Genomic DNA, 13,756 nt, shown 5'->3' on the forward strand with positions numbered 1-13,756 from the left:
TATATAGCTGAGGTGTGGGAAAGAGGGAGTTGGCTGCAAGTAACAGAAGACCTAAATCAGATGGCAGAAATGATAAGAAAATTTGTCATTTCTTACTTTTGGATGTTAGAACACTGGGAGGTTCTGGGGTTAGTCAGTTTAATTGTTTGATGACATTATCAAAGATCCCGAAATGAGTCTCAACAGCCCCCGTAGCATACTTTTGCTTTTCATTGCCTTCTCCCCTAAGCAAGAAACCACCAGATACCTGATCAGAAAGTGTATGAGGGCAAAGAAAAGAGGGCCTGGCTGTTGGTTGGAGAACCAGCTGTGTCTGCTCCAGAAAGGCACTTATACATACCACACACCTAGCAGGAAGGTGTGGTTGGCTTAAGGTCAACGACTGGTTCAGTCTTTGGATATAGACACTGCCTGGTACAGAGGGAGGCAAAGTGATAGGCAGGGAGAAACATTGTATCTTTAGAATCAAAGTTGGGTTCAAATTTGGCTCTCCCATGACCAGACATGAGAGCTTAAGCAGATATTTGATGGCTGTATATTTAGTCAGTCAAGGGAATGCAAATCAAAACCATAATGAAATGCCACTAAATACCCACCCACAAGAATGGCTAAAATTCAAGAGACTTTAATGTTAAGAGTTGAAACAACTGAAACTCCTCTAGAAATGCTGGTGGGAGTGTAATTTGATATATACTCTATGACTGATCCAGCCATTCTGTTCCTGGTTATATGTCTAATAGAAACAAGAGGTTATGTCCATCAAAGGACATCTATAAGCATGTTCATAGCAACATTTTTCATAATAATGCAAATTGGGATCCACCCAAACGTCCATCAGCAGGAGGATGGAGAAATATATTGAAACATGGTGGACATGGTCATATGCTGCCCAGATTCCCATTCAAGGTCGGACTTGCAGCCCCAGCTTTTGGAAATGCTGCTGGCAGACAACCGCCTGGCCCTTCAGAATTGCCTTGGCTGCCCTCCGTGGGGCAGCCCACCCCCACACAGCATGGCTAAGAGAGACCATTTTAGCGCTAGAGCTCTCTGGGGGTTGGCTGAGGCAGTCCGTGGGTCTACACTGAGCTCTGGACTTCTCCCTGTTCCCTCTCCTGCTTCCCATCCCTTCTTCCACAGCTGTCATCCCAAGGACACTTCCTAGTACCGACATTGCTTGCTAATCTCTGTCTCAGAGGAGGCTTCCCAGAGAACAAACCTGCAGTGTGTGGTGTAGTCATACAATAGAATGCGGTACTGCAATAGAAAGAACAAACCATGGTACAGGCAGCATGGATGAATGCCATGAGGAAAGCAAGGTATGAAAGAGTACCCACCATAGAATTCCAATTAAATGAAGGTGAAAAACAGCAAAAGCAATTCACGGCCAAATAAGTCAGAATAACAATGACCCTTGGCATTAGGGAGCCTTGTGTGGTGCTGGAAATAGCCTATACTGTATCTTGATTCAGAAGATCATTATACACACATTTATACATATATTAGTATATATATATATACATATATTAGCATATATGTATATATATATGCATATATATATATATTCATAGTTAACATTTATTGAGGTGTATACCATACTTTTCCATGTATAAGACACTATTTTTTTCTAAAATTGTTAGACTGAAAATCGAGGGGTGTCTTATACAAGGAAGTCAGCCAAGGAGGGAGCCACCTGGGTGCCTAGTTGCCCATACCTTGTCAAACAGGCTTCCTCCAATCATGAGCCTATTGTTACGGACATCAGCTGATGCTGTAATTAGAGGTGGAGGTGGAAAGTGTGCAGATGCAACAGGGGGCGGAGCATTCCAAGCCCATAAAGATGTCAAAACATAAAAAGATAAATACCGGTAAGCAATGGTCTTACTCTGCAAAATTCAAAGTGAATGTAATCAGCTATACAAAAGAGCATGGAAATAGAGCTGCAGAGAGACAATTTGGACCTCCTCCCACTGAGTGTATGATCAGGCAGTGGAGAAAACAGGAAGAACAACTCCTTAAGATGCCAAAAAAAAGAAAAAGGCCTTCAGAGGAAAACCAGTAAAATGGGCTTAAGACTTGGATTATGGAGCAGAGCCAGAGTGGCTTATGTGTGTCAATTATTCAATGCCAGGCAAGAATGTTTGCAAGCAAAATGAACATTGTTGATTTTACAGGAAAGGCAAAATGATGCTTCAATGTCATGAGGAGAGAAGGGTTGGCCGTGAGAACACGAACAAAATTGGCTCAGAAAATGCCACCAGTTTATGAGGAGGATCTCACATATATAGACAGTGACTGTGTCTTATACAAGGAAAAATATGGTACTTTGAATTGTGCACTTTACTGCATTAAATTCCACCTCAATAACAATAATAAAATCCCATATAATGAAAGCCTAATGTGTAAATTGACCAAACAGCAGAACGACTGGATGTTATGACACACACTGACCACCAGAGGGCAGATGCTCAATGCAGGAGCTGCCCCCTGGTGATAAGTGCACTCCCACAGAGGAAGCGCCACTCAGCCAGCAGCCCGGCTCACAGCTGGCAAGCACAGCAGCAGTGGCAGGAGCCTCTTCTATCTCCACAGCAGCGCTAAAGAGCAGCGAGCCAAGCTGTAAGGAGCAGCGAGCAGGTGGGCGGTAAGGAGCAAGGGGTCCTGAACTGCAAAAGGGCTCAGGGCGGGGTGAGGGACCCCCCTGAGTGCATGAACTTCATGCACTGGGCCTCTAATAAAATAATAAAAAGGTCAGATTGTATTGGAATTGCTATGAGAGGCCAGAATCAGCTTGACTCATAGCGGGTGTTCAATGAACATTGTTTGAATGAATTGATAAGTATCTTCCTAGACACGTGAGGTGACCATTGATTTGATAGGTGGACTTGGATAAGTCTCTCCACTCTGAATTTCACTCTACAAGGAAAGAAACCAAGGAAATAGCAGATTCCAATTCACAGGCATGTAGTGCACATTGAATAAGATACTTGGTGGAAGCACACTTTGTGAACTGTAAATTTCTTAGTGAGTTAAACATAGGTTCTGAAGCTGGGCTGCCAGAGGCAAGAAATAGGCTCCATAACTATTGACTGTGTAACCTTGGGCAACTTACTTGATACCTCTGTGCCTCAGCTTCTTCGTTTGTAAAATGGGGTAAAAATATATCTACCTTATTGGGTGACTGTGATAACTGAGATCATCTGAGTCACTTAGAATCGGGGCTGACACTCAGTAAATTCTCAAATCCTCGTTAGTATTAGCCCATAGAGAATTTCCCCTGGCTAAGCATCCTTCTGGTAAAGCATTCCTCTCCTTCCCCTCCCTCCCCTGGCTTTCTTCCCTGTATCTCTGGAGCTCACAAGCATCCTAGGTCCAGGCATTTATAGAGCCTCAAAGAAATGAGTTTTCCCAGAGGGCAACTGGCCTCCTACAAAGGAGATTATCTCACTGAGCAGCCCCATGCTCCTGATCAGAAAGTTTGAGCATCATTTTTTCCACCAGGGGAGGAAAAGAGGTGTTAATTGACTGTTGGGAAATATCTGTGCTTGTGAGGGGGGCAGAAGGGGGCTCACCTGTGGAACCCTCTAGAGCTGTTGAGGCCTTAAGGGCAGAACATGATCTCAGAGTAGGCTTTTTCTCCATCACATGCTGGCGGGGAGGAGCAGCCAAAGAGGAAGTGGAATTCTAAGTGAGAGCCAGACCCCGCAGGGTGGTGTGGGGTGGCAGAAGGAGCTGGAGCCCCAGCTCTCTCAATAACTAGTTGTGTGACCTCAGCTTGTCACTTCATCTCTGGATTTCAGTAAAGTGAGGGATGGGGGCTAGATAATCTGTAAGGGCTCATTCAACTCTGAATGTGGGGATTCTAAGAGTTGGAGCTTGGTACAGGAGCCTCAGGTGACATGAAACTGAAATCCAGCTCTGTCGTTTGCCAGACCTGTGTTCTTGGGCAAATGACGTCAGTCTCTGTCCCTTTGGGTTCTTTCTGTAACAAGGGGACATGAGAGGTCTGCTGTACACAAGAGCTCAGTAACTAACAGTCCCTGCGGTGGTTAATGTTGTGTGTCAACTTTAACAGGTTACAGGATGCCCAGATAGTCCATCAAACATGATCCTGTCTGTGAGGGTGTTTTGAATGAGATGAACCTTTCAATTGGTGGACTTAGTGAAGAAGATCTGGGGGCTCATCCAGTCAAAAGGCATGAGTGGAGCAACAAGACTGGGTAAGAGGAACTTCTGCCTGACTGCCTTTGAGCAGGGGCCTTGATTTGTTCCTGCCTTTGGAATTGAACTGAAACATTGGTTCTTCCTGGGTCTCGAGCCTGCGCTCTTGGACTGGATCTACACCGTCAGCTCTCCTGGGTCTCTAGCTTGTTGACAGCAGATCTGGGGACTTGTCAGCCTCCATACAGTTGAGCCAACTTCTAATAATAAATAACACACACACACACACACACACACACTCACACATTGGTTCTGTTTCTCTGGAGAACTCTGACTAATACAGTCCCTTTCCCACCTGCTTTTCCAGTTTTCCAGAAAAATATTCACATTTTTCTTTCATGTACCTTTTAGCTCCTACTATCTATTCTCAAATAAGACAGTGGCTTATAGAGAGAGCAAAAAGTCACCAGCAATAGAATACATTACATTTGTCTTATGTTGTGCCCATTTTTATTGCTTTAAGTGTTTATATAATTATTATTTGATCCCAGGGACACAACAACCCTACAAAATAAATAAAGCAGAATTTGTCCCTTTCCTTTTTTATTTTAGCAGCATTATTAAGGTATCATTGTATGTCAATTACTTAAGTGTACAATTTGATGAAGTTTGGAGCTATGTACACACCTGGGAGACCATACACACACACAATATCCCATCACCCCATAAAGTTTCTTGAAGCTTCACTGTGATCCCTTCCCATCCCTCACCTCCATCCCCAGAAGACCACTATTAACCTGTTTTCCTTTTTATAATCACCAAGAAAACTGAGGGCTAGAGGGTGACATGTTCTGCTTCTGTAGGGCTAATATGCAGTCTCCTGAGACTTGGCCCAGTATTAATTCCAACAGACCATCTCCAATAAATCCCAGAAGAGAAGGAGAGGGACCCATTTACTGAGCACCTGCCATGTGCTCAGTCCCAGACGAGGTGCTTTATTTATGGGGTCTGTGAATACAGGAGCCCGAGCACTCCTTTGGCTTCAGATGGCTTCTCTCTGATGAATGTTTGCCTCCATCCCCGAGTTCTCACTGAGCTCATGGATCCAAGTGTATATTTGCACATGTGTCTCCCGTGGATGTCTAACAAGCATCTCAAACTGAACTTGCCTAACATTACTCTGTTTACTACCTACCTGTCTCTCAGCCCCCAGCTGTTTTCCTCAAGTTTTCTACTCAAGTGCTCAAGCCAGAAATTTTAATCAGCTTTGACTCTTCCCTTCCTCTCACCCTGGGCATCTAATCCACTGGCAAGTTCTGTTAGCTCTATCTGTGAAAGAATCTCACACTGGTCTCTATTTTCTGTGCCCACTGCCTCCTCCGGATCTTGAGAATGACAGTAGGAACCCTGCCTGTTTTATTTACTGATGCATTTACTGACAGAAAAATATGTCAACACCTAGAAAAACATCTGGCATATACTAGATGCTAATAACTATTGATTCAATAAATGATCAAACTATAGGCATCTTAACTGCAGTAATTGTTAACCATCCTTACAGTCAAATACTTCTCCATTGCTTTATAAAAACTCAATAACTCTTCCTAATTCTTTCTTCCCCCATTGTTTTCCTTGGCCATGTGCTCTCCACAGTGATGAAATCTTTAAATGTTTTTACTTCTTCATTTTCTTACTCCCTTGTGGAATCTCCCCCACCCCCACCTTCTGGGTTTTGCTGAGTAAATTCAGAACTTTCATTCTCTTATCCCATATTTTTTTCATAATATGCCTCTTCTGTTTCAATAATCCTTAGTTAACTCATATTACAATTCCCAGTCAAGCATTCATCATTCCTTTAGATTTAACTATGAAACACTATAAAATTTATTTCCTACCACTTTTTCTTATACTTTCATCTTCCCTATTTTGAGACTTTTGCTTTAATTTAATTTTCATTTGGTTAGAATGCTTCTCAAGTGATTTTCTCAGCTAGGAACATGGACACAGGCTCTTTGATGATTGAAAATTTCTTTCAATAACAACCACAGCAACCACCACCACAACAAAAATATATTGGGTAGTAGTTCATGCCATTCCAGGACAAAGGGGTATGACAGTGAATAAATAGTCACCGGCCTCGTCCTCATGGAACTTACATCTCTCTCTGGCCTTTGTACTAGTGGGATAGACTTGCCTATGTGACAGGAATCATCCAACCTCAATCGCAAAAGCTTTAAAAATGTCTCCTTTTCAACCATGCTAAGTTTTCTGCATGGCAACTTACTAGGGAGGTTGTCTACCACATGAGAGCTGAGAGTTGCACCTCTGTAGGCACAAGCTTCCCAGACCACAGCAGCAAGAGGAAGAGAGCTGGAAAGATTCATGCCACTATTAAATGCTCTGCTAAGAAGTCACACATTCATATTCGTTGGCCAAAGAATGTTACCATGCCAAACTGCAAATGGGTCAGGGCAATGCCAAGCTCTCTGAGTGCCTGGAAGGCAGAGAACTGGAAGTATTTGTGAGCCTCACTAAAATCTAATTCAGCCTCCACCTAAAATTGATGTCTTGGCAGAATATAGGATGCTTGAAGTGCATTTTTTTTTCTCTCTGTGATCAAAAGATTATGATTCACTGTCTTCTATTGCTAATGTTGCATATAAAGAGTCAGATTTTTTGTTTTGTCTATTATCTATCTATCTATCTATCTATCTATCTATCTATCTATCTATCTATCTAATCATCTCCCTCCCATCCTTTCTTCTTTCCTTTCTCTTTCCAATCTCTATCTGTATATTTTTATCTACATACATACCTACCCATCTGTTTATCTGTGTTATTTGAGGTCTGCCAAGATGGTACAAAGATAGGATTAGATATGTAGGAATATGTAGAGATTTATTGGGACAGGAGCAGGTGAAGTCCAGGAACCCTTCAGACTATGATGGAGGTCTGAAATGTATGCAAGGAGAGTGGAAAAGAAGAAAGATTAAGGTCGGGTTGTCTCTGACTGCAGCACACCTCCAAGAAAGGTTTGGCCAGGCCTATGGGGAATCCTTGAGCCAAAGATGTCTATGGCAGGAGTCCCACACATCTCAGGAACTGGCCTGCCCTAGGACCCCCCACATGCTTCCCTGTTAGGTGGGAGCAGTCTGGAGGAGGCATGGCCTCAGCATGACCTTCCTGGCAGGTTCAGAGGGGCGGAGGATGGGGCCATTGATTAATTAGGTTCGCCGTAGTAGGATATCTGAGAGGCACATCTTCATGGCTGCCACAAGAAGCTTATAAATATTTTTTCTTTTTTTTTTTTTGGACTTCGGTAATTTTGTGAAGGTATGTCCAGGTGCATGTTATTTTAAAATTACTCCTACTCAAGACTACTTCCATATGAAGTTTTATGTCTTTCCTCACTTGAGTAAAATTTTAATTCTATCTCCCATTATTAATTCTCCTCCATCTGTTCCTTGTTTCCCTTTGGAACTCTGTTACTTACACAATATATTTCTTGCATATGTCTTTCATGTCTCTTACCTTTTCACATATGATTTTCAATGTATGTAATTTTTGCTCTGTGTTGTGGGTTGTATTTTTCTTATATCTAATTTTCCAAAAATGCTATAGTTTTTGGAAATTTTAGTTTTCAAATGTTTCTATTGAATTTTGAAATTCAGATATCATGTGTAAAGGACCAAAGGCTATTTTTTGGTGTGTGCTTTCTCAATATCTCCTTGAGAATTCTACGTCTCGCTTCCTTAAAGCAACCTGTTCTAGTTGTTGGGACTGGTGTCCCTCCATCACTGGCTTCTGATCCCTTAATAATATCTGCTCTGTGAATGCTTGTTCTGGAGGGTATGCACACCAGACACTGGGTTTTTTTTGGTTGGGGAGATTGATAGGCAGTGGGAGATAGGGGGAGGTTTCTTTTCCAGAAGTTTGCTGATGATAGATTTGTTAAAATCAGGTCAGAAAGGGAGGCGTCTTTGTTCTAACATCCCAGTGGAAATGGGATGTCCTCACCCCGTCATTGCCACTCCTTCTGACACAGCACCTATGAGAATAGCTGACCTCCCCTGCAGCTACCCATAGCTAATTGGAGGGATGGTTCCCTCCTTATCTCAGAGGGTTCATCCGGCTTTCTTCTCATGATCTTATGATTGAGGTCTTCACTGCAGATTCATCTAGAAAGGCAATCTTCACTTCAGGTGAGGGTTTGGGTCCTTCCCTTGGTATCACCATAAATGGGTCCCTCATCCTATGTCTTTCCTAGTGTTTGAGGTGTCAATCATATGTGGCTTCTCTAGGCTGCTAAACCACGCCAGCCAAGTTTATTCTGGTGATTGATTCATCCTGAGGTGTTGAAACAGTGAGAGGATCCTGAGCACATATTCAGGCCATTATGTTTTAGATTCCTTCAAGAATTTCCCCTAAATCTTGATAAAGTGCCCCTCCCATCTTACCTTCTCGAGTCCCCCTTTTCCCATTCTTTATTCATATTGGCAAATCAGCTTGTTCACTAAGCAAGCCTTACAAAAGTGGCAACCATAGTTTGAATTTGTCATTGTACTTCTACTTCCATACGGGTCAACTATCCTATCTCGTACTGACAATTGTCTGTCATAAGTCTCAGGTCAGCAGTCTAGGGCTGGCGCTGGGAGTCGGAGTGTCCCCCAAATAAAGATTGGCAGGTAGGCTTAGGCACAGTAGGAAAAGGCTTCTCTGTTTGGGGGAGTGGATTGGGACCTATAATAGTTGTTTGTGATAGTGGTGATCTCATCATGAGAAGATACCGTTCAAGTGCCTTTGTTGTTTACGTTTTTTTCTTGATGGCTGGCAATATTGACGGTGTTTCCAACCAAGAGGTATAAGAGGTAAGTAGTAGGTGCCAAGCTCTGTGCCAGGCAGTTTATATATGTTAACTCATTCACGCCTTACCACACCTCTGTTATCCTCATTGTACAAATGGGCCACTGATTCAAAGAGAAGATGTCAACTAAAGAACAGAATTGGTGTGTGAATATGGCGTGGGTGATTCCAGTGTCCGTGTGCCTGCTCTATGACACCAACCCAGGTTATGTCCAATATTGAGTTGATTTTTGAAAGGTGAGCCAAAATGTCAATATAAAGAAAGAAAGGGAGGGTGTCATTGTGAGACACCAGCACGTGAACAGGCAGGAAGTCAGGTGTAAATGTAAATGTAAATATGAAATGGGAAGAGGTCCCCTGTGGTTAGATGATAATGATGCAAAGGGATGTTAAAGGGAGAGATGAGCTTTCAAAGATAGGTTAATGCCAGATGGTGAAAGATCCCATCACTTCCAACCTGGGATGTCTCAGGCAAATTACTTCACCTCTCTGAGCCTTAGTCTTCTGATCTGGAAAATGGAGGTGAAATGCCCTTCCTGACTGTCTGCATGTGTGTGTTCATGCCCTCACACGCATGGGTGTGTGCATAGAGCATGTAAGTGCTTAATGTCAGTTAATCCTCCTCCCTGTTTTCCAGAAGCTGGCAGCTGGCTGGAGGGGGTGGCGAGTGGGGAGGGCTGGGAGTAATGGAGGACAGGCAACATTTTAGCAGCTCTGGAGGCCCCCGGCTTCTTCCAATCCCAACAACCTCTTCATCATTTGAACGATCAGCTTCAGGTCCATTTGGTGTTAATTACAGCAACCCAGGCTTCTCTGTGTGAGGAAACAGGCCCTCATTTCTCTCATTAAAGTAAAATATGACCCATTTTTATGCCTGTGTATTTTGTTGCCGAGATTACGAGAATCATCCTCTCTGTTTATATGGAATGAAGAAACGTTACACCAGGAGAGCGGCCTGGGCCCCGGAGTCTAGGGAATAGAAAGCAGATGTTGTCCTCGCTCTTATTTTCCCATCCAACCCCAGCTTACACTCTCTTCCTCTCTGCTTCTCCTTCTCAGCAGCATAATCCTCATTTCAGATCAACACAAGGTAGGTGGATTATAAGAGTATAAGCTCACATTTATTGAGCTCTTTATCAGGTGCCAAGCCCTATAAACAAGTTTCCCCTTTAATTTTCCCCAGAAGTTTCAGGAGTGGTTGGTATTAATCCTTTTTTCAGCCCTAGTTCCCTCAAAGTCTTCCTATCACCCCAACATGTGGGGGGAAAAATCCTGCTGATCACAGAGGCAACCACAGACCTCCGGGCACTGCCTGTAGAGTCCACAGAGCTTTCCCACACATTGTCCTTGCACAGCCCCAGCACAGGTCAAGGTGAGTGGGAGCCTGAGGGTTTCAGGGATTAAACTAGGTCAATGTAACTAGCAAATGGTAGGGATTTGGAAAAATTTTAGGCAGAAAATGGACAATGTAGGATGTGTGATTTTGAAGGATTTCCATAGTAACAGTTTGGAGAATGGGTGGGAGGGAAGTGAGAGTGGAAGAGATGTAAGAAAAATTCTTCTCAGCATGGGAATAAGGCAGAGAGTTCTGTAGGCCTCTCATTGTGACGCCAGAGCAGAGTGTCTAACAGGCCCACCCAAGGGTTATGTAGGGTTGACAACTTTTTCTGTGAAGAGCCAGATAGTAAATATTTTCGTCTTTGTGGTCCATATAGCCTCCGTTGCAGTTATTCAATAATACCATTGTGGCATGGACAAATGAGCATGAATGGCGTAAATAAAACTTTATTTACAAAAGCAGAAGGCAGCTGCCGACTCTTGCTCTGTAGAAATGTACTTTTGTCGGACATATTATTTACCATTGATTAGAGCCCAGGCTCTGTGAAATTACACATTGATTTGTGAAGTTTTGACTGAGAGAGATGCAAGTCATTTCTGTGTGATAGAAAAACAATTCCAACAGTTTTGCTAGATACTCATTTTGTATCTAACAAGAAATCTATTCCCATATTCCTTCTGCAGTGCTTATATAATTTCAATACTCAGTCCTTCAAATACTTTCTGGATCAGCTCTACCATCAGGCTGGCTCCCTCATTAATGAGTTAAATATCTCTTTAACCCCGGTAACTTTATATTAGTAGGGGAGTCCTTTTTATTTTAGCTGTCTGAAAATGACACTGTGCTTTAATGGAGAAGAGATGCAGGATAAGGTCATTGGAGTAATCCAGAAAAGACATAGAGGCCGTGGAGATAGAACAACTAAGGTGTGCTAGCGATTAAGAGGGCGTGTAATTATTAGGACTTGATGACTGATGATACGGAGGAGTGAAAAACAGGAGAGAGGGTGAATGGTTCCCAAGTCTAGCTTGCTATGGTGACTAATGCATGACTCTGCTCTTCACAGAGCCAGGGGTACCATCACAGCCTTGGAAAGTTGTGTGATTGAGAACAGAGCTGGAAGGGAGAAGCCAAATGGTAAAGAACAAGACCAACTTCATCCTCATCCTCACTGGCTTGTTGGAAATTTAATGTATCTTGATAGGTTAATATTTGGCAAGCTGACATGAGTGTTCAAATAAATAATTTCCTGGCATTTTGAGGTGCCTAAAAATTTTAGGCAGAAAATTGACAATGTAGGATGTGTGATTTTGAAAGATTTCTATGGTAATGTGAGTTAAGCACCATTATTATCTCCATTTCCAGGTGAGAAACAGAAGTTCTGAGAGTTTAGGCAACTTTTCCTAAACTTTGTGTCATGCACCCACAGAGGGACAGATGGCAATTCAGGTCGCCTGCTCCTGTTTTGTCTTCTGTAAAATGAGGATACCAACCTCATAGCTGAGCCGGAAGAACCCAGGTCAGTGACTGACACATTACGGGGACATGCCTGGTCTCACCTACTGCAAATTGGTGTCTCCCCAAGTCGGGGTAGATTACTGTAACCACTTGATACAGTCTGCTAAAAGGGCTGAGTCTGAGAGAAAATAGAACTCGGCAGCTAATATTCTTTTCTAAAGAATTTTACTAAGAGAGCAAAAACAATTATTTTACAGAAAGGGACAGGGAGAACCATGTTAAATCCAGATCTCCTAAATATAAGGTTCTCAACCCCCTCTTCTTTCACAGCCCAGAGAAGGTCATTTGATGGTGGTGACACTGAGCAGACTTGCCATGAGCCCTGGCACCCCACCAAGCACTCTGCAGGCTGTCATCCCTACGTGGTCTCGGTTACTCCTTGCTGCAGCTCCCGGAGCTATGCATTGTTATCCCCACTTTATACACAAGGAAACAGAGGCTACAGGAGGCTGACTCACTTGCCCAAGGTCATGCAGGTAGTAAGAACTGAACCAGGACTTGAATCCTGGTCTCTGATGAATGACCGAGCTTCTTGCATTCTACCATGTACCAGGTTATTAGGACACAGTGTAAAGAGAGCTATGATTTCAATCTAAGTCTAATGCTTAGTGATCCTGCAGAGGAGAGGCCTGGAACCTTCTAGAACAGTGGTTCTCAACCTTGGCTGCACATTAGAATCACCTGGGAATCTTTTTGAGATCCTGATTTCTGGGCCTCATCCTCCGGAAATTCTGTTTCTTTGTTATGGGGTGGGGCCACAACATTAGTAACAAAGAAACAGAATTTCCAGAGGATGAGCAGGTTTGCGGCTCATTTAAAAAATAAGTGGCCCAGGGTGGTAGCAGGAGATAGTGGGAGGGAGGTGGGGTCAGCCTTAGCAACTGGACCTTATTTAATACATGAAACAAACTTTATCTTTTTGCTTAGCAAGTCCATTGCCTCTCTCTAATCTGCAAATGAGAAGAGAGAGGCCACTGAAAGTGTTTTCCCATTTGAAACAGGTTTGCAATGAGAAGACCCAGCTGGCTGGTGGCTCAGGGAGGATCATGTATCGGGTCTGGAAGGCGTCCAAAAAAGGTCTTCTGAGGAGGCTGCAGAGCACGGCCAGTGCCTTCCATGCCTCTGTTTAATCACCCTGCCCCATTTGCTCTCTCATTTGTTCCTCGTCCAGTGGCTGCTCCCACACCTCATCAATCACCCTGGGCTCGCAGAGGAAGACCCACCACACTGCTTTGGAGACCCCCAGTGCCTGGTGCTGACAACAGAGAGCTGGACTCCATCTGTCCTGATGATCTGGGAGCAGATAAGGGCCATTAACACCTTTGTTAATTACGGAACCCTAAAGCAACCCCAAAGCAGGCCTGCTTGTCTCTGGCAGGCAGAGCTGGGACAAGATATGGAGATCCGGCTTCATCCTATTTTATTTAAATGAGTTAATCTATGAAAGCCCTTGGAACAGTGCCCAACACAGATCAAGTGCTATAGAAGTCTTTGCTTTGTTGATATTGGTGCTGTCATATTTACAGGTGGAGAGGGGACTTTCCCAGTCACACAGAAAGTGCCAGGATAGGACCAGGCGTGGGCTCTTTCCAAGGCATCTTGCTACCCTGGAGGGGCTCACAGGCTTTTTTATTACACCCAGTGACTGAAACTTTGCTTTTAATTTAGGGTCAGTTCTAAGAAAAAAATACAATAGGAAGCTTATTATTTCAGGGGATGAGTGATAGACTGTCCTTTCTCATCAGAATGACTCTATTTGGTTGCATCCCCAAACAGCACTGTATAGTAGGCATCTCCATTTGATGGATAAGAAAATCATGTATCTACATAGCATACCCAGAGGCCTGCTCTCTGAAGATGCTCAATCAATTGTAACTT

Source organism: Myotis davidii, unplaced genomic scaffold (genome assembly GCF_000327345.1).
Source record: "Myotis davidii unplaced genomic scaffold, ASM32734v1 scaffold79, whole genome shotgun sequence".
Classification (NCBI taxonomy): Eukaryota; Metazoa; Chordata; class Mammalia; order Chiroptera; family Vespertilionidae; genus Myotis; species Myotis davidii.